Raw genomic sequence first — 23,260 nt, forward strand, 5'->3', positions numbered from 1 at the left:
AAAACCGAGCCATGCGAAATTTCTGATTAACGCGATAAGCAACGAGCGTAACGAGATAATTTGGTATTCCGCAATGCTGCAGGTAAATAACCGCGACGTTACAGGACGACATAATGCCATAAACTTTAACACGGCCCCTATCCATAGTCTCCAACAGCTTTATGAACACCTTCGCTTTCCCCTCCGATATAATTGAATTTTAACTTTCCAATTTTGTCCCTACATTTCCTATATTTCCACTTGGTGTCGTCCTGGTGAGTTAGATTAATTTTCTTATTAAGATTCGAGACTCGTTTCGATCGAAACCCGTGTCACACTTTTCAAAAAACGAGCAACAATCGTTTTTATTATCGTCGATATATTTCAATAAAACGACCCACCCTTCCTCTACTTCCTCCACAAACAATTAACTCCACAAATGTACGATTGCCAATTGTCTATCATTTCATTTATTGCGCCCTTCTGTCGTGTCGAGGAATGGACGCGGGAAATTCGAATTGTACCTCGCACGCGGATCCAGGAATTCTTCGTTTTCTACGTTTCACTTCGAATTGTTCCTTCTTTTTCAATCGAGATCACGCGCAGGATCGGAAAAAATGAAATTTTTAACTTGCATGTTCATTATGCTCACCGATCTTCATCGAGGCAAAAGGTCCAGAGGATAAATTCGTTCGATGCTTCCATTTACATTTCGTTGTTCCTCTCCTCTTTTCTTACTGTTACTTTTTGCAAAACGACGACACTTCAAAGCAATACGTCGAAATTAATAAAAAAACGATTCCTTTTGTCCTCGAGCTCCGCTAACCTAAATATATATCGAGTTCTTTTTAAGAGTTCCTTCGTGGCCTGTCCAGAGCCACGTTTTCGTACTTTATTTCGTCGTTGAAAGGGATCACCGCTCGACTGTCTATCGATCGAGGGAAATTTGCTTGACCGACGAAAATACGCTTAAACGTACAAGATTTTCTCGATCCATCACGGCTAGGCTATTTTAAGAAAGTGGGCGAATGCCAGGAATTCGCGTCCCGTTACGTATTCAACGAATTAGCTATATTTCTTCTCGCGAATATATATTTCTAGGAGTGTTTTATGTCGCGAGATCGATGCAATATTTAATTTACATCTTTTTACATAAGTAAAAATTTCTAGGAATACATTTTAATCAGAATCAAGAATAATTCTTTTTATGTTTTATACGAAACATTGTGAATATATATATATATGTATTTCTCTTCTGAAATATCATTTTAAAGTTCTTTTTTTAAATACAAGCTATAAAGTATTCAAGTTTTATTGTATAATAAAAGATAATGATAAAAATTTGAGTGTTGATTCGAAAAATAAATTATAAATAAAATATTCAATCAATAGTTATCCAGAAAATGTCGTATTATATTAAAATATTAAATTAATGAAAATTATTATATTAAATAAATTTTTGATTTTGTTGAAACAAAACGATAATTAGTAACAAAGATTTATCGGATATTTCTGAAATTTCTTATTTCTTGTAGCTTTATAACTCAAGTACACGTACCCTTCTTTTTTTTTTTATCACGGTTTGGATAATATTAGATTTCACGAGCAATTTATGGGAACATGAATCCAGCCAGTTTGTGTTTAAAATGTTTCGCCGAAGTCTGGCATATTTTACACACCCATAAATCTTTTTTGTCAAGCATTAAAATACATACATATATATATTCAAATTTCCTCGAGTAAACAAAAAAGAATTAAGAAAAAAAATTATCACGAATACGAGCATTAACTATTTAATTTCAACAACGAAGACAAACGAAAATTCAAGACGTTCAAAATTCTCTTTGATCCACGCCATCTCCGATCTTCCTCCTCCCCCTCCTTCTTCCACCTCAAAAACCGTCCGAAACGTAAACGCAATGCAAGAACACGCGTAAGAAAAATCGGCGAAGAGAAGAAATTTGTGGAGTTAAGCCGCGGCTTCCAATTAACGTGCAAACGAGGGTGGATTTTCGTTGGAGGATCGTGACGATCGGCCTCGTTAACATTGCAAATTCCTTACATACTGGGCCGGCCACTTTTTGCCAAACCTAATTTCACTTTGCAATGCAAATTTCACCTCCCAACTCAGAGCCAACAGAGAGTATACTCGCGAGGAAATCGTGGATCTACGATACCACCTTCCTTTTTCCTTTCTCGATGCCACGCTTGCTGTCCAACCGGTATAAAAACCGGTGAAAATTTCAGCGAATCGGCGGTAAATTGGTTTCTTAATCGCGGACGTGTTCTCGAGGCCGGGTGAAAAAAACAGTCGCGCTCATCTAGGCGTTCGAGGTGAAACAGGGTGGATTTTGCGTAGCCGGTTATCCGACGCTTTTAATTCTATTATTCGGCCAAGCGAGTTTGTAAAACGACGCTGCTTCGATTGATTGAACTTCATTCGATATTGGATACTGGTGTTTTGTTCGATAATCAGCTATTTCTGTGCTATAAATATAATTGAGATATTATTCGAGAAATGAAATAGATAGCGAGTTTCGTGTCGAAAAAAAGGAAGAGACTGTATTATAATTATTTTCGATGAGCTCCTCGAGATTTTCGAGCAATTTTTATCGTTCTTAATAATAAGCCACGTAGATGGTACATGGAAATCTCATTTGAAAACAAGGAAGGAATATTCATAGAGCAACAATTTCTATAATATTCTATACAACTCGAGGCAGCCTGATATTTAAATTGTTCATTGTAAGCGACATTGATCATTGTTATTAACCCTGAATAATTTCACGTAAGAAACAATTCCTCCCGGCCCGCGCGCGGAAACGAGATGACATCACAATAGAGCTGGATACAATTTCAATTTTAAATTGCGTTAACAGAATACCGCTGGCCTTCTTCCAACAAAATGAGCCGCACGAGCACCAGGCATAATTCCGAAAGTATTTAGAGCAACAACGGCTCTCAACAATTTTGCACTCTGCACTCTGATGAATCGTAATTGTGCGAAAATCGAAAATTGGTGGGCGTGTGGATCGTCGTGTGATTTCGCTGTTATCTTCCATTATCGGACGTTGACACGAAAATATATCGAAAAGATATTTTTATATTAAACATTTTATTCTTTTCATCTCGCGTGAAATTTATTCCCAAAAAGAGAGAAGCATCGATTTTCGTTCCAATTCGCCCAGATTTCCCCAAACTGCCGAGATCGTTCTTTCCCTCCCGTGGAATTTAATTCCTGGTTCGCGTAAATGATTACGCGAACCAGGGTGAACGTTCTCCCGTTGGCAATTTCGTTCGTCGTAAAAATGGCTCTCAGCTTGGCCAGACTACTGGCTACAGAAAATCTGGCCCGCTTTAACGGGTCCCATTCATTTCGTCCCAGCCACCAGGTCGATCACCGTGAAAATTTTATTCATTACGCGCGCTTGATTGCGCACATACGTTCCCAAGTTATCGATATCCCGAGAAACGATACTTGCGCGACTTTGAATGATAATCAGGAACAGGTTTCGCGCGGCTACTCGTGGATCGGAAATCGGCTCGTTACAATTCATGTTGAGCGAATATTAAATTTTGTCCGGAGATTTTTCCTCCTTCCCTTTCTTTGCTTCTTCCCCACGTGCTCCTTTTGATCTCCTCTTCTTCCTTCTACTTTTACATTTCTTTCGATTTCGTGATTATTTTACATTATCCTGATGAATTTCCCGACTTCGAGTTTCAAGTATCAAGGATTATTTACTTTTCTCTACTTTACTTTGACGGTAAATAAAAAGAAAAAGGGCAACAACGGTTCAAGCGTTTCGTCGTTGCTTAAGAAACCGGATATACCTTTATATAATTTTGTTGCGCGATAAGCAATCGGTATTTTTCTACAAGAAAGAAATTTACTAGAGTTGGACTGGACGCCGTAATATTTCGCAACGTTATCGTGTTTAACGCAGCTCGTTTCACAGGAGAACCGAGGGAGAGGGGCATTTTACGCGGGACCAGTTTTTTTTTTCAAATTTCAAATTATTTTAAAGTTCATTCATATGTGGGCAGTTAGCAGAGTGGAGAGCCACGTGGTGGAACTTTGTTTAATTATTCGGCAGAATAAAAAGTTTCTTCTTTCGGTTTCTCGGTTTTATTTCCGCGCGAACACCATGTTTGACATCGTACGTAGGATATAACGTTCAATTTATAGTGGCAAAATGAAACTTGAGGAGGAGAGGGGGAGCGTTGTATGTTGTAATACCAGAGGATATTGCTAAGGAAATTGTGTTCCGGAAACAATTTTAGAATATGTACTTCATTTTATCATTTTCCCCATCGGCATACTTATTGCCTTTAATATCGCGTAAAATATAAATTTGTCCTGTTTCGAAAATAAAATTACATTTATCTACATTTTAGAAATGATAGATAAAACGAAAATTAAATTATTTTTCCTTCCAATCGATAAATTGAAGATTAAAAACATTCGTTCGTAAATTAGTTTATTATTTTATTATTCTATATAAGTGGAATATTCTATGATAACCTTGCCGCTCGATTTTATCTCATTGAATATTTAAATTGTCGATCAAAAATTTATTATTCGATATTCCAACGATTCCTGTTATTATTCCCAGGAATCCTGCACTTTGGATCTCTGTCGAGAATACGAATTGATTGAACGTATTATTTAAATATAACGTTTATTCAAATACCTTCGGTAAGGATACGAAATGATTTAAATAACATTATGCATCCACCGTCTGATTACCGGTCTGAAACGTGAAACACGCAGTTGCGGCGACCGGGTATTAATTCACCTCGTCCCGTGAACGTTTCTTCTCGAAAGGAAAAGTGACTTGGCGTTTGTGTTTCCGTTTATCACGTAACAGGATTTATTCGTCGAACCGTAGCCTTGCTCTGTGTCGCCTCGATTAAAATTATTAGGATCGAAACTCGATTCCCGGTGATCTTGGAAATTATTGTATTTCAATCTCGGCGTGAGAGCAAATTTTATGATCGCCGCTATTGGAATGTTCGCTGTGATCTATATATTTCGATTTAACGCATATATGGGAGAAGGGAATTTTCTCGAATTAAAATTATATTATGTTGTTACTATTATTATTATTATTATTATTTTTAGAAAATTAAAAAGAGATCTATAAAACTACGGATTCATAATATATTTGAGATGAAAAGATTGAACATTGTGGAATTTTTGATCTGTATATTTAAAGTTTGGTTCTACGAGAAATATAATAATTAAGGATAGTAAATTTTGTTTAGAGAACGTTTCTTGATACAGATAATTATATATGAGGGAAATATGATGCTTCATCTTTGGATAACAGATTTCGTTTGGAAAACGTTTCATTCTGATTACTAAATAGCTACTTTTCCATCCATTTTGAAAGCTTTGATGGATAATTGCATAATAATCATCTATAATCAAAAGAAACAGGTTAAATCACAAAATCCTATCCTTCGTCTCATTTTCGAAAAACAGAAGAAATTTCCTAATAAACAGATCCCTTTGCGAATTCAATTATAACACAATAATTATATCCATTAAAATACAACGTATTTCTATGAAAAAATCGAGTCACGTTCATAAGCAAAGAAGATTAACAACTTTTTCTATCGATAAAAATTTCAACTAGCATTTACACCATTGTCCACCATTGAGCCTCCATCCACTGATCAATCGCAAGAAGCACAAATTAACGAACGTGTGGTCTAATTAATGGTTAACACGGAAGGTCTGACGCACCTCCTACCCCTTCTCCGGACTGTTCAACCTCTCCCCTTTTCCAGATGTCAAAGAGTCACCGGTTCTCACGGGGCTCGATCCAAGAACACGCGATCCAAGGGAATAAGTAACAACGAATAACAAAGTAAAGTAAAAATAAAGATGGCCGGCTCTCTGTCTCATTATCGTATGTCCGGTGGCAAGGAGAGCGGACAGGAAGACAATGAAGCGAAAACCGGGTCCCCCACTTGTTGATGCGCGCACTTTAATTAGTAACCCAGATAATAGACATTGTGACCGAACGATCAGGAAACGAGGCAAAACGAAATTCTTCTTCCCATCCTTTCCCCTTTTCGCGTAATTATTATTTCGTTTCGAATTCGCTTTCAACGCGTTGAAGATCGCGGAAAATCGAGAAATTCGGGAAGTGTAAGATGTTTATTCCGTGTATTTTTTTCTCTCGTCGTGTTAAAAGGATTAATGGAACGGAGGGAAACACTTGAGTTATAGATAGTTATTTTTAGTTGTAACACCGAGGAAAGCGCTCCTTGAACTCGATAGTTTTTCCTTTTTTAACACGTAAGGTGAGAAAGGGAAATGTTACCTTAAATGTAATTTTTTTTTTTCAAAGCACACACTTCTTTGAAGAAGTCGTTCTAGGAAGATGGAAGGTATAATTATTAATATATTAATATCGAGTTGTTAAAACGAGTTGATACTTCATTAAGCAATTGAAGTAGATTGTTTTGTACATACAGTTTATTTCTTCCCTATTTCGAAATACATCACATTCGTACAATTATCCCGTATCGTGTATCAAGTGTAATGTTACGAACAATTCCAATTAGCATTACTCCCAGCTACGATCAACAAACAGTAATAATGAACAGGGTACCAAACCGAGGAAACTATGCATGAAAACCGAATCATCAAATATTCATAGATTTCGAATACTGTTTCGCGCGAGGACACTCTCTCCTTTGAATACTAACCTTCTGGTTTGCGTATTTTAGAGCAAAGGCTGATAGCAATAGGAGATAGCGAGGAGAAAATATGAATTGCAAAATAAACTGGTTTATATATACAATTTACATATCCGATTAACAATTAACTAAATAGTTAGTTACGAAAGTTTACAATTTTTTGATATTCTAGTAATTCTTAATCTTTAGGTTTAATCATAAGTTAATAATAAGTTTCATAAAGTTTTTTTAATTACTTGTAAATATTAATGGAAATCTGTCCTGTAATAATATGGAATTTTTAATTAACCATACAAACCCCATATGCGCAAAGATAATATGGAACTTGGTATCACCAATGGGAATTCTCAATTCATTTAGATACGCCACTCTCTTTGGATAATTCCGTCCTCTCGAAACAAAGTGATAAACTTTTTATTCATCAAAAAAAAAAAAATGTTATTTGCATACCGATGTAAATCTTTCATCGATTGAATTATAAATTTATAACAATTACATCAAACGTAAATATTAATATGGGATCAAAATATTTCCCAATTAAAATTCCTTTCTTTATCCTGAACTCTTTTATATACACAGAAACAATATAAGAAACAAACAAATGTTAATAAACTTTTATACACGATTATGTACGACACTGCATAAATTCCAAGGCCTCGGATATAAGAAACGAGCAAAGTTCACACATTCGTTCAAGAATTCGCTCAAAAAACGAGACGATAATATTCTACGTTACCACTTTTCTTTCTATAAAAAAAATATTTGCAGGAAAATTGCTCAGATTAGATTCTCGCCATTCACAGAATAGAAGAGTACAAATAACGTGTCTTTTTTTTTTTTTTTCAATATTCCGCAAAACATTTACCGTGACACGGCACATCGTGGCGTGCAATTTGCACACAATCACGACTCGCGCTTTCTTTATCCGTCCAGATCTTACACGCGAATTTCCATCCAAGCTCTTCGACTTTCATTCCCTTCGACGATCTCGAGTCATATTGTTCTTATTACGGGCGACGTAAAAGTCTCAATTAGTCGGCGGCGATCTAATTAATCGGCGAGACCACGCTCGGACACGGTGGTTTCTCGAGTTTTGAGTTCGAAAGAAAAAAAATAAACGCGCGACGACAATTTACAGTTTTAATTGAATTATTGAAACGCGTACATTATCGTTCGCCTTATTTACCAAGGAATTAGCGCCGCTCTACGGGACTCGTGATTCACCGTTACGTTTTCCTAGATGGCGCCGCTTTTTAGTTATTGCGCGTTTTCTACGAGGTTTCTGAAAACTATTATGGGATTGCTTGCCAGGAAGTTTATTAACTGGTTTTAATAGCAAATAGCTTCGAAGTTTATTCTTTTAAATCCTTTCTCGCAAAAAGCGATTCGGAAGATTTTGCAGATTTAATCGCATGGCAAAAAGTAACAAGAAGAGATAAGAAAAGTATTGTTATTACAAGAGAAATTGGAATAGGAAGATAACATTTTGATCTGGATTTCGCTCATAAAACACTTCTCGACTCCTATGAATCTTGAAATTCTCATAATATCAAAATCGTAACTATCGAATTCCATAGAATTCTCCATTGAATTATTCGACCAATATGCTACGAACTACTCTTTATCGATCCACACACGTCAAAACTTTCTGCCCAAAATTCGCAAGACATTCGAACAGCCGGTCGAGTCGAATCGAAATTCGCCGTCCAAACGCATATCCAAACATTCACCAGGTTCACCATAGCGTGAAGGCGATACGATTAGGACTAATGAGAGTGGGAGAGTGGGAGGTTGGCTGAACTTGGAAGGTTGTGAGCGCAGTTTGAAACAGCTTGGCTTGTCTGTGGCTGGCGTGTCGAGCAAATAGGGCGGCCGCGACACCACGTTTCCTCGCCCTTAATTAGCACGCTGGCAATTAATTAAACCCTCCTTGCCCTCCTTGCAAGAACGCACTTCGAGTTGCACGCCACTTCTTCGTATCTTCTTCCTTGTCCTGGGTTTCTGACACCGTTCTCTCGTCTCTAAAAATAAAACCATGACTGTACGCGGGATAGAGATAGTGTCTCGTTGTTACGTTTGTTCAATGGCCGATTTTCGCGGAGGTTTCGCGAGATTAGAAAGTTGTCGAGAAATGTGTGCAGTTGAACAGTTTCGCGCGATGAAGTTAGAGAGTAAAAGAGAACAAGGATTCGATTATTCTTATGTGACTCGAGACATGAATTTTTAAAAGGTAACTATTTTTTTAATTTTTTAAAATTAATTTTTTACGTCAATCAATTTTATAATTGGATTTAATCAAAGATGCAAAGATAATAATAAATCGCGATAAATCTATTTTCTTTCCATTTAGGATAATTCATTACTAGATTTATATACTCGGTTTCCTAATTTGCATATAAAGTGTGAGAAATATATTTATCTCCGAAGATTAATTTATCGATTTTTCACTCAGGAAAATAAGGGAGATCCAAAAAAAAACTTTGATCACGATAAAGATTATTAAACCGCTAATTTACCCGATTAACTCTACGCGTAAATCACGTTTCTCTCTAAATATTTATCATTATCGATGCGATTAGGCGTCGTTGTAACGGCCAACAATCTCACGTGACCGTGATGAACAACTTGATAACGTTCATCGTTCGATTTTCCATGGAGAAAGGAACGTGGAACCGGGACAACCGTGACAACGTACCTAATACGTTACCATTGCTATAATATAACATCGTAAATTGTCTATTTTCGAACGAGTAATCCACGCTAAATATTGTTTCTAAACATCCAAGTCTAATTTCTTCACTGTTGGCACGTTTTTTGATAAAAAATCTGGAATAATTATATAACGTCAACATACAATATAGAATCATCCATCATTCAAGTTGTACTCGAATAAAAATAAGATATAACTCTTCTTCTCTCTGCCTTAAATTTTGAAAAGCAATTATTGTTACATTTTTATAGGATCAAAAAACACTCGATTCTTCTTTAGAATTGCGATTAAACTCCGCTATTAAACGCGGTCAGATTTATAGCCCTGTTACGGAGGGAAAAAATCTTGATTGCAAACGCGAATTTGGACGATGATCGTTGCACGCAGGTGCGTGGATCCTTCGGCTCGAGAGTACAAGTAAAGTTAGGTTAGGTTAGTTCAGAGATGGCGCGCGTGTGCAGGTGCTCTCCTCAGATTACCAGATCCTTGGTGGATTGCCGCCAGCCTCTTGTCTCGTGAAATCTCGTGACTTGCTTGTTGAATTATTTTGAGCTCGTCCGATTGCGCGTGTGCGCACCTGTGCGCCCATCCAACCGATCCTTCATCGATCGGGTCGCGGTTTCGTTTGCTTTCCTCCAGGTGTGCTCGTTTTTACCTCGTATGTACACGATTTGTTAATTTGCTCGAACTCTCCGATATTTTCTTTCCACTTGGAGCGGCGAATGATTTCATGGAACGGTGATCGTCTTCTTCGCGAAAATACACGATAAAGGAAAAATAGATGAGTATATAAGAGAGGGGGAAAAAGTATAAAACTGCGATTACGGTATAAATAAGTGGAAGATGTAAAAATTAAATATCGTATTTTTCGTTATGCCATTGAATATGGTTATTCTGAAAAGTGTAACATCTGTTCAAACAATTGTGATCTGCGCATACATCTGGCAACAGCTACTGAACCATATTTATACGTGTAATTTATATATATATATATAAAATATAATTTGAATTGGGCGAAAATTAAAATTTTCGCTTCGAAAATTTAATAAACATAACGCAATGCAGATTAAGATAGAAATAAACAATCAAATTTGATAGCAAAATATATTTCCTCGAAGAAAATCAGAGTTAGGAAGGACTGACTAGATCTGTCAAACAACCATCACCGTCTTAAAACCTTCTTTTTAGAGGGTCGAGAAATATCAACCCGCTAAAAATAAGTCGTTTCTGTCGTCATCGTCGATTTGATCTTGTTAGATCGAGACTCTCGGATAAAAACCTCACGGCCCATCCGTGTTATTATCCTTTCCTTTTTACGAGTTGGCTCATTTGCAATTCAGCGAGCAGCTGATTCCTCCTTCAACCGAATTTTAACGTGACTTACCTTCGATGGGTCGGCCAGGTGCAAATTATTGCATTAATATTTCCACGAATTTCTTCTCTTCAACGTCGCCTTAACGACGTCGCCACCTATTTAATTTCGTAATCTTCGTATCTGGTTACGCCATCGTAATTAACCGATATTCCATTAGACCGTTTAATAAACATTGGATCTTATTCATTTAACCTTGGCTAATTAATCTCACTATTGTGATTCACTTATATAATCTTGTTTACTCCTAGTAGAAGGAAATGTGGCGTTCAAGACTTTCTAAATAATACCGTTTCAGTGCTTGAAGTATTATGAGGTCATGCGATATGAATTCATTCGTCGCTTAAATATTAATAGATCGTATTTGCGAAGCGTGTAAATGCTCTCTAACAATTAGAATAAGTGTCCTACTAAAGTGGCCTGCTTATTCTATTTTCGTCAATTATTTTTTCAATAATTTGTCTCAACAATTCTAAAATTACGAAACAGGTCTTTTAAAGTAATTAGTCAATGTGAAAAAAAAAGTATTAGAGAAAAGTATGCAATTATAAAAGTGAAAAACTTAATGTTTTCCACTTCAAAGTATCTTTAAACGTTACATATTTTTTAATATGTACAAGAGAAAAAAATAAATGATTAAAATTGATAATAATTAATGAAAAGTATTTCGTTTAAATTGAATGAAACGTTGGCGAATATATTTTGCGCATATCTCGAGCAACGCTTTGAAATGAAAATCGCTTCAAAAGCAGTTTAGAGGAAGGACACCGAAGGCGAATATTTCTTTCTTCGAACGCTACCTAAAGAATTTGAAGAGATTCAAGAACTCGAGAACAGAGATTAATATCAGTTGCTTCTTTGTTGCCACGTTGTTATGAATATTGCTTCGAGTATTTCGCTTACCCGGCAGATCAAGAAGTAAAGAGCTCTTGGTCGAATTAAGCCACGAATTTCATATAATATTTTTCGTATGTAATTACTTTTTATTTTTTCCCCCCTTTTTTAAGAAATAATTATTCCAAAAAGTAATATTGAAGATGAAATTATTAATCGTGCAATTATTTATAAATTATATTTCATTTCTATCTCTCAAATTTTATCATACATTCTCTTTAATGCAATTAAGTTAATATTTATCTAGTAAATTTTTACACAAATAAAAATAAATCAATAATTATAAGTCAACCAATAATTATAATTAATTATTCGACGTAAAATTATTAAATTCTGTAAGCTGTTTGTTCAACAAAACTCTATAATCACAATCAATCCACTAAAATTAATTGATAAATCAATCAATCAACTCGTAAACTCCAGTTTCGAATTTCCATTTCTCGACATTCGCATCGTTTTATCAAACTTTTCATAAATCCACGTCGAGGTAAAAAGCACGAAAACTATCGATTTCGCACGAGGTTCGAATAATTGAGCGACGAGTCTCGACGACGAGTATCAACGTTGCGTTTCCCCAGGAATGGACGATCACGAGATCCAGTCGACGGTGGAGTCGATCCTCGGCCCCGGGGTGAAGGTGGTCGATTGCGAGAAGAAATCCAGCATGAGAGAGGAGGAAGTGTTGCTGATAAACGGCGTACCGATCCCTCTCGAGGGCCCGGATGGCGTTGCCATCCGCGAGGCCATGATAACCGGCCAGGTGCCACCATGCGATCTCTTGAATCAGATCCTCGTCAAAGCTGGAATACTAAGGTATCATCGTGGATCCTCTTCACGGCTCGCCTCTGATGCGAAACAAATTGCGCGTCGCGTGTTATCCTCTCCTATTATTTGAACCATATGTTTTAGGAGCCCTATTCTATTGTTCCTACTTTGATTAATTGCAGTAGGTAAATTTTGTAACAATGATTGATTGAATTTTGGATTAAATTCCAAGGCAACGGTGTAGCAAATTTTCGATCGAATCGATTAAGATCGAAAAGCGTAGTAAAATTATTTTTTTTTTTTTTTGGGTAAATTGGATTAATTGGTTCGAGCTGGGAAGTATTTTTGTTGGGCTCCTAAAATACGTTTCTGAATACATCCTATAAGAATCTTCTTTGTCTTCGTGAATTCACATGAGTCACATTTTTACAAGTTTCTTTGTTTCATTATTTTTTTTTACATACTGTACAAGTATACCGTCTTTCTTATCATTTTTTATGAATTAAGAATTACGCACAATCGCAAAGAAACTTCTCAGAAACTTCTTTCCCTATTTCTTCCTACGTAAATTCAAGTTTCTAAAAATGTCTCCAATTTAAAGAAACTTATCAAATTATTCACCTATACCTATCAAATACCAAATAAAAATACCAAATTCCTCGTTTGACTCCAAAAGCGTTATCACGTAAACCCTCTATTCAACGATCACCACACTTCACCAAGTTTTTCTCTTCCCTTTTCGAATTCAAATTTCCAAACTCGCCGAAACTCCTTATCTCCAAAAAAACACCCATGGCTCGCAAAGTCCTTCGAAGAGGGTAGAATAGAAACGCTTCTTCTTCTCTCTTTCGCCTTTAACGAGCCTTGGAGGAGAAGAGAGATCCACGGTGATAGCTGGTAACTTGGAACGCTTGCGAAGGGCCCCGGTACGGCTCGAGACATCCTTGAGCGTGAAGTCGTCCATCGTGACGAAGGAGGAGGTGACCGTTGCGCGGGGCGGAAAGGTGGTGGACGAGAGGAGCCGCGAGACGAAGGAGAACAATTACTACGCCTCGTCGACGAGCGAGATATGGGAGCCTGTGGGAATCGTGCACCGGCCGCGCAACATCAAGCCGTTCGACAGCTCGGACGAGTCCAGGCCGAATTCGAACGCGAGCTCCGACCAGGGTTACACGACCAACACGAGCAGTAATCACGTGCTCAGGGAAGCGAGCGCCTCCTCCACGGTAGGCTGCCCGATCTGCGAAGATAACGATCCCGATTGCGCGCGTAGGTGTCTCGGAGGGCTCGCGGGGCTGGGAACCAAGGTGCAGACGACCAACTCGGCGGTAAGCGATTCTCCCGTTCTCCCTTTCAATTTGATTTCATTAAAAAGAAATTTCCATGGTTCTTTCACATTTTGTGGGGATGAAAGTTGTTGTTCTTAGTTCGCTAAGCAAATTTTGGAAAGGAAGATGTATTGGAGAAAGGTACCCGTAAATGCTTGGAGGTATGAGAAGACATCGATCTGTAAATTAACAGATTTTGAGTAAAAGTATTGATTGAGAAGGAAGATATAAAAATTGTTATTTTTATTTTACGTGGAAAATATGAGAAGTATATTAGGCTCGTTAATGCCTGATTCTAACAATTTTCATTTATTATTGGTTTTATATTATTTCTTGATTATTATGAAACCAATTGGGGGTTTCTATAATTCTTTTACATCGTTTTATGGGGATGAAAGTTGTTCTTAGTTCGGTAAGCAAATTTTGGAAAAAAAAATACTGTATCGATCTATGAACATTTGGTAAGAAGGTTTTATTTTTGATAATTTGAGAAAGGATTTTGAAGGATAATTGTTCTTAAATAAAGAAATTTTAGAGATGTGAGAACACGTCGATCTGTAAATTGAAAGATTTTGAATGAGAGTAATTGTTCGAGAAGAAGGATAATAATAATTGTTTTACAAGGAAAATATATTTTCATTTCAATTTATTTCCATTCATTACACTCATTACTGATTTTATGTTATTTCTTGATTATCAAAATTTTACCAATTATATCATTTAATAGAAATTCCAGGGAAGAGATGGATTATTTAAAATATACGATAACCGTCCCACTTGGTTTATCGATAACGAATTAATTCATCTTTACAATTCCATCTTCTCGCTATCATCACCAATTAAATACATATTCGCGTTGATCCATCGACTAGCATTGCCATGACACTCGAATGAAATCGATTTACTCAAATTTCTTCGAGATAACGAACGATTCGATCTCGCTAAATCAAGGAATCGCGAAACAAACTAAGATTTCGTGTAATGCTATTCGCCAGGAACATTTGCGAGGCAGAAAGTAAAATCGATAATGATCAGACGCCGCTGGAGGGCAAAAGGAATCAATTATTGAGCAAACCGAGTTATATTCGCGCGTTTCAGTTTCATGCAATTTCGAAAAACATTTTATTACCAGAGGAAACGCATTAAACGACGGGCATTTGTCGAAAAAAATTCCAACGCGAATTATTTCGCAATTGTTTATCCAATTCTCGAATCGTTCGAATACTTTTCCACCGGTTTCCGCCTCGTACCCAAATCGTATACGATCCGACATACCGTTCGTTTAAATTGAAACCAACGACGTATACGACTTGCTGGAAAACCGTAACGTAATTCATTTTCCACGTCTTTAATTAGAAAGGGTATAGTCGAAAAAGCAAAAGCGCCTCCAAACCAAATTAGATTTAATGCACACCAAATAAAACCCTCTCTGCGGTAAGTCAATTCAGTTTTATTAGTATAGTTAAATGGTGAAACGTGATTAAACTCAATTTCTCGTGTTCCAATGAATGAAGAGAAAATTATAAAAAGAATTAAGAATATCCTATCCGGTAGATGATAACCACAAATTTTCTTACGCAACTTTTAGTTACAAAATCGAGAAATCCCCATTATTTCCTATCCTCCGCGAAGATGAAAGTCTTTTCGCAAATTTTTTCGCAATTCTTTGAAAATCGAATTTTTAAATTTTAAAAATTCAGAATGTTAAAAAAGAGAAGCCGACCTCTTACCTCAAAATGACCATGTTTATAATTTTGTACAGTTCCAGTGATTCTATGCACCCCTCTATGCCTGGCAACCGCAACTTCTCTCTTCCTTTGACCTCTCCGTCCCTCCGACTCGCGTTTCACGACTCCGTCTTGGTTCTTTTCTAACGCGAGCCTGTTTGTACAAGCGGTATATACTAATACGTATAGCCACGACAAGCCACGACTGTCCTTCTGCATTCTGTGGGAGCGAATAGCGCGAGATAGAAAACCGCTTTGGCGAAACGAGTTGCCGCGTAAGTTGCCATATAAGCTGCTTTGTCGGCTCCTTCGCACGGAAAGTTATCACCCTTGCGAGCTGGCTTTAGGTCACTCCTCCGGATCTCGGAGACGATCACGAACGATGCGACACGCTTTCACGGTGTGTTGTCGCGATCGTTCCGACGATTAAGAAAAAAAAAAAAATTCGCGCGATTGGATCATCTATCGAAGATTTTTTAATCTATCACAGCTCAATTTCAACGGGCAATCTTTATTTTTCGCGAAAAGAATCGTTTCCATCGTTGAGAAGATCATTTTGATCGACAAATCTCCCGAATTCTCCACCTTCCTCGCTTCCTGTTCGTTCCACCTCCTCTCGAGCCCTTCATCCTCCAATTCCACCAGCGGCCGCCTAGCTCCACACCGACTCCTTGACCCACGAACCTCGTTTCTAGTTCTAAAAACAACGCCGATCGGAACACAGGCCCTGCCGTAAAAGCTGTGTACGCTCGTTATTCGCGATACGTGCGAGGGAATCTCAACGACCCGTGTTTTTCCTTGTTCCACGGCGCAATGGCGGCCTGTCGAGTTCCTTCGACGTGTGTATATATATATATATTTCGTCGACTATCTATATACATATATAGGTAGTCGGCGAAAACGAGCGGCTATCATCGCAAGAAAATGAGTCGCGAGATCGTGAACGTTCGTGTTCAACGGACTGAGTAATGGTCGTTCCTTCTCGTACGGAAATCTGGAATACACATTAGTGATATTCTTCCACTGCGTTTTCTTCCTCGTTTTCTTCCATTGATTGAACGAGTATCGGGTGAAGTGAGCCGGGCAATTAATCGATCAAACCCGATTGTCGACCGGGGATGTTTTAAATGTATCTCTCGTTCTGTCTCGTTAAAGATGAGGAGGAGAAGGAGAGAGGAGATTCTTGCATGCTTGCGATTTAATTTTTGCATTGGACGGTTCGTTTAAGTTCTACGGGTTTATTTTATTCGGGAATCGGTGTTTTTCGAATAATGGAAATGGGATTTTTCTTCCTTTGGAAATTCGAACGTGAAATAAATCTGGAGGAGTTAATATAATGGGGGGATAGTTGATGAAAGTATTGAAAGGTATTGAAATTATCGAAGGAATTGCTATTATTCTTTATTTTATAATTTTAAACTTGATAATTTAATGATAATATTACAGATGTTTCCAATTCAAATTATTCCGCGAATAAAACTTGCCTACAGTTATTCAATTTTTCATCTTCAACAATGGTACACGCAATATAGTAAAAACGCAATAAAAGTTTTATAATCACGGAACTTAACGTTCCGACCGACAATAAACGGGCAGCACGGGAAAACAGAAATTTATCGGTGTTTTCCCCGGGGAAAGGGGAGGGAAGGGAATTCAACGACAAGAAAGTTAAGAAAATTATATTATTTGCATATTCCGCGTGTACGCGGGGTGGGCCGCGTGAAAGTTTCGCGAAATAAACTTCCCTTTTCGCGGCTTTTCTCGGAAGAGTACACCCGCCTCGGAAACTCTTGCAAACGCAAGAAACTTTCGTGCTCGTTTTCTTTTTCCGCGATGCGAATTGAAAAATTGCCCCCCTCCCCCTCTCTCTCACGTTTTCATGCTTCATGGACTTTCCAAACTTGTCATTTCTCTGCGAAGGAAGGAAGAAATGGATAATAATAAAGAGATAAATATCGCCACATCAATTGTATCAGAAGAGGGATAATTATTTATACACGAATTATAGAGAAAATTGCGAAAATCTATTGCGAAAGTATTTAAGGAATCATTTTTAGTTGACCGTGTTTTCAAGGTTGAATTGTAAAAGTGAGGGCTCATTAACATAATCGTGCCATTGGCGAACATTTCGAACGATAACGTTCTCGTGCACATCGCATTGTTCTGTCACAATTAAACACATCGGCAGGAAATCTCCGCAAATACATTTATATATGTATATATATATGTATCATTCGATACGCTCGAAAACACGCTTATATGCACCTGCGATCAGATGATTGCACGTAGGATGTAATATATCGGATCGATGATAATGATACATTTAGAAATTCTATACCACGCCTCCTTGATTTGCATAGAATTAGTTCTTTCCCGGTTCTATTCTTTGCTGTATTCCTGGTGATGTTAATTTCGTTGAATACAATCGCGAGCATAGAGATTTTTTAATAACTTGTACAAAACGTATGATTTGTTATATGTATCTTCATTGATTTATAAGAATATTTTGAATAATATATTCAAAGTAGCTTTATAAATATTATTATTGAGATTAGCATATATTATAATTCTATCGTGTATTTTTAAAAGATATTTTTATGAGTTTTTGCAAATAGATTTTTTAAATAATTTATTGTAACATTTATACCTTGATCTGCCTTACCGACTTAGGAAAACATGGTAAGTTACCAGTAACTGGTAGGATAATATCAGTTGTAGGTTCGATAGAACTGGTGGTTGATAAAAGTTCCCTTGCTTTTCAGTTGTCGGTAAGGAAGAACTATTTTACGATGGTGAAAAGGTTGTTATTTACTTCTGTTGATAATTTTCAAAAAAAATAAAAATAAAAATACCCAAAAGTATCTTCGATAAAAGAAGAAATAAAAAATTGCATTGCTGTATATTCAAAGATTATGCATTATCAATTTAATTTAACTTTTAATTTCATTCATTTAAACAATTCGTTATTCAAATTATTGGTTTTATCTCGTTACTTTTCTACTAGATCATTTAATTAGAATACTTATAATAATTTTAAAAATTACCACACAAAAAAAACCATAACCATAAAAACATCTTATAACGTCGTGAATAAATATCCTCGATGTCCATGAACGTTTAAAGGAAGAGAAACTCATCGGCTGAGACATCGATTGCACACAGACGGCTGATAGCAGGCCGGACGGGAAATGGGAATCAGAAAACCGATCGATAAATCCAATTAAATTTCGTAACGCGGTTGCCTGCAGAAGCAGAGTGGGCAACGGTAACAGCCGTCTGACACCCACCAAATTACATTTTATGCGCGGCAAAAGGACATCTCTGAAGCGTTCGACGGGCCATCTTCCTGCCATTGCGGCTTGCTTGCTTTTGCAATTTGCAATCTAAGTTTTGCTTTGATCATTTTCATCACTCGCATTTTTTCACCAACCAAAATTTTATTAATGAGCCTCTTATCCTACATGGGAAAATCGAAACGTTCGATCGCACGCAAATTTTAATAAAATTAAAATTTAAAAAAAGTATACAAAAGTTGTCGCGTAATTTTTCATTCCGATTCTTCCTCAGCGTTGGAATATCTATTCGAAGATACGAAAAAAAAAAAAAAAGAATTAGAATTAGAATTCATTCGTTCTGTAAAACGTCAATAAACATAATTTTACACGCGTAAATTAACGCGAGTTAGAACGTACAAAGCGAGGCAAACAGTTTGCAAATAAATATCGTTTAAAACGGACATAAATATTTCCCCGCATGATAATGAATCTTCTCTTTCAACGTCAGCACGCGTTCGTTTTCACAGATGTTAATTTACTTCGCGAAAGAGTTGGATCCACCAAGTTTAAGCGCACCGTGTTGATCGATAGCAGTAAACCGTGAACAACCGCGCCCCAGTCCATCGTACGAAATTGTAAATCTGTCCTGTGGAAGTGGCGCGAGTTTACGGGAAATTGTTGCAACAGATTGCGGCTTCCTGAAGGCAGCTCCAAGAGTTTCCGAAATAAATTCTCACGTAGCCCATCATAATGGCGTTAGTTACAACTGTTGTAACATCGCGTTACAACAGGGGATTATTGTGAATGGAAACTTGGCATTCGTTTGTTGAAAACGAGGCTGGAGGGGATCCAGCCTTTAGATTTAAATAAACGCAGCAAACGCGTTCACAGCCCCGTGAAATTAACTCACAGCCCGATGACCGATAAAATATTTACCGATTTTCCACATACGATTTTCTTTGATCGCTAATTTCAAGCTGGCCTTTATTACATGCTTAATCCCTGTTTATTGCGATTTTGCAACAGGCCAGTACGTTGTTTTACAGCGTTGTTTTGTTGAGTTTTTTTTTGGTTTTAACATCTCGTTTTTTAGATTTTTTTTAATGACTTTTTTCCAAATGTATTTTCGGCGATGTTATTTTTTTTTCTTTTTTATGATTTTTGTGAACGCGTAATTTATATATCTCGACATTCGATGCCGTTTTTAAAAATTTATTTCCAATCCTGCTCGATTCGATAAACGATTTAAAATCGAAGTTATTTAGATTTCGATTTAAACGGAAAGAAATGGTATCCGATTTAAATAAAAAAAAATGGAAGATTTAAATAGCTAATTTTAAACTGGACTTTTCCACGCGATTGCGATTAAAATAATTGGAAATTGATCGAATTTAATACTTTGTTTTAAAAAAATATATATTATAAATTTCCGAATAAAAGTTGCGAATTATTTCCATATTTATCTAAAAATCGTGGTCACGAAAAACGATTCTCCGTATCGAAAAAAATTAAAAATCCGTAATTTGAATAAAATGATTGAATATTGCAATCGCACACGTAATTGGAATTTGATCTCGATGGATCGATAATAGGTTTAGCTTTAGCAAACCAATGGCTGCGTTTCAGTATCGTGTTTAAGTTCGTTTATTTGCACGTGTAATAACTCTAATGAGATTAATTAACGAATAATGCTCGTTGTCCTTATGTTTGCTTATGATTGCATATTTATCGTTATAATATTAATAATTTAAGTGAAATTTAGTTTTCAAAATAAGATTTTTACTTCATATTTTATTCAACCTAATATACAAAAACCTAGTTATTTGGATAATTATGATTTCTGAAACGCATTTGATTTTGAAATTAGTTTCGATTAATTTTCTAAACGATTCTGAATAATAATATTCTTAAATTCGATTCATTGAATTTAATACAAACGTTTTGATTATCATTAATTATCCTAGATTTTTAATTTAATAGTATCTACGATCAAAAGTTTTACTTTTCTACTTCTTATTTGGATACGTAAAGCATCGAAATTAGCTTCGATTCACCCTAGCCTCTTCATCCGTAAAGATTCACCGCGAATTTCAATTTGCATCTGAATACTTTCGCGAGACATAAATGACACAAGTTCGCCCACTTTGCTCGCGGTTACGTTCCAGATTCTTCCTTCTCTCTGATTAACATATTCATAGCCGCGTCGAGAAATATTTGATGCGCGGACTGCAAGTGCATTAAATTCACCTTCAACTCGTTTATCGTCCTATCAACGTTATACCACGAACTTTTGTACTTTCGTTGGAAACGTTTCGCCGAAATGATGTCTCTGTCCAAAACCTTTAAACAGGAAAAACGTGTCAAGAGTGAAGCAAATGAGAAAAGTACTACTTTAAAGATTTATTAATAAATTGAGGATGTTTATACAAATTTTTATAAACACTAAAAAAGTTTGCTTTACTTTTCAAATATTTTCTATTTCTTTTTCTTTCTTTTTTTTCCTATATTATATTTAAATTTAAGTTTATTTAAAAATTTGATGAAAAGGATCGATATATTAAAAATATTTCGAAAAGGAAAAGAAGTAGTTGGAAGTTTGGAATTCTAGTGTTACTTTGTTTCTCGAACAATTTTATGGAATCGATTCGTTTCTACTGGTTCGACTGATCTATTAAATTCCCCTTGGGAACCTTCCGCAAATGGAGATCAGATTTATAGTCAGCTCGATCCCGAAACTTGTGCTCGGTTTGCAACGAAAACACATTGAAGTTTGGCCAGTGTTTTTCTATGGTATAGCGATTTGGATTTCACGGATCGATTGTGCTCGTGCAATTAACGCTGTTTTGTAAAGGATTAGTTTTCCTAGATTCGAGTGAGAATGAATTGCACTCTTGTTCCATTTTAACGAAACGATATTTTAAATGGAGGATATTTTTAATTGATTATTTCGAAGGAAATATAAATAAAATTTAACCTCGTATTAATTCGTGACATATTTATAAAAACATGAAAATAATTCCACTATTATATATTAATAAACTCGAAAATTCCAAAATTAAATCCAGAATATCAATTTACCAATTAATATCGAGTTAAAATAAATATACCAATTAATTTCGATCCGTATAGACTTACCAATCAGTGTCTTTCATAAAGTATACCAATTAATGTCATCTCAAAATCAAAATATTATAAATTATAACTCGAGAATATTAAATTTTCCTTTTAAAAAATCCTTTTAAAAATACAGACTCACCAATTATTTCCAGCCCAAGATGCCAACTTTATTAACATCGTCCCAAACACGAATCGTATCAAGAACGTTTTCCTTTCCTTTTAAATCACTTGGTTCAATTCCACGAAATGCGATGGAGCAGAGATCGTCGGGCAAACAAGAAATAGCGCGTTAACAACTTGATCCACCCCGTCGTGGACGTGTGGAAACGTGGTATCGTTTCCGAAATTCACCGTTGGGAACACGCGAAAGGCGAAACCGCGATCGATCGGCCTTATCCGACGATAAATTGGCGGACATCGAGTCGAATCCGGTGCGAATCCGTCTCATCCACGCCGCATAACAGCTCGCCGGCCTCTGTTTCTCACCCGTTCCTCACCTAGATTCCATTTCCACCGAACTATTAATACGCGTTTCCGCGTCGAACGCGGTCCACGATGAAACGGGCCGAAAACCAGAAACCAGTGACTTTGTAGAGGCTACGCGAGACGTCTCTCCTCTCGCCAAATTCCTCTCGCCCTTCCCTTTCCCCCTTCTCGCCCTCCTCCCCCTTCGATCGGCTTTGACCTTTTCGTTAAAAATAGGCGGAGAGAAGAAGTTTCCACTGTCGATCAGCCAGTGTCGATCCCATCGTCATTGCGAGTATTCGGTGCACTACCACCAATTTTCCACGATCAACGATCGATTGCCTCGACATCCGGGTCTATTACTCTTGTTGTTGGTGGTGGACAAGTGATGGGATACGCTAGAGTGAAGATATGGCGATCAGTGGCACGATTCGGATCGTCATTGGCAAGATTCCGTTTTTTGAGAAGTTTTGCTTCGAAGAATTGAATGGTGGATGGGTTTGATCTGGTGTAAGGAATAAAGGTGTGGACGATTCGATGATGGACGATAACGAAGGATTTGGATACGAGATACTTTCGACAGTGTTGATTTCGTTGGTTGGAAGAGGTGACGATGAAATTTTCAAAATTTCTTTTGATTGTGAGTGATTAGATTATCGTAATGAAATTTGATCACGCGTTAGTATACGATATTTCTGGGCTTTTCTCCCCGCTTTCCTTCTTCGCTTTGGGATATTTTATTCCAAGATTCGTTTCCGAGACAATTCGTGAATTAATTTTCCGTTCCTGTGTCACCTCGATCATATATCACGATAATATCGCCCCCCGACTATGACTATAAAAATGAAATCCATTACTTTAAAGCCTGGAAAAAGACACCAAAACCATAACTCTCTCTCTTTCTCTCTCTCCCCTTT

At 36.8% G+C, this 23,260-nt stretch overlaps 1 protein-coding gene and 1 long non-coding RNA gene across 4 annotated transcripts in view; one reads left to right on the top strand and one right to left on the bottom strand.

Moving 5' to 3' along the window:
- Positions 1-23,260, top strand: part of LOC107995622 (mediator of RNA polymerase II transcription subunit 12) — a 464,763-nt gene that overhangs the window by 169,994 nt on the left and 271,509 nt on the right. The gene's annotated exons all lie outside the window — the stretch shown is intronic.
- On the bottom strand, positions 6,449-22,470 carry LOC114577244 (uncharacterized). The gene is made up of 2 exons (XR_003697134.2): positions 22,018-22,470; positions 6,449-8,711 (listed from the first exon to the last, which is right to left on the bottom strand). It is a non-coding gene; the product is annotated as an uncharacterized LOC114577244 (long non-coding RNA).

This window comes from Apis cerana, linkage group LG4 (genome assembly GCF_029169275.1).
Source record: "Apis cerana isolate GH-2021 linkage group LG4, AcerK_1.0, whole genome shotgun sequence".
Lineage (NCBI taxonomy): Eukaryota > Metazoa > Arthropoda > Insecta > Hymenoptera > Apidae > Apis > Apis cerana.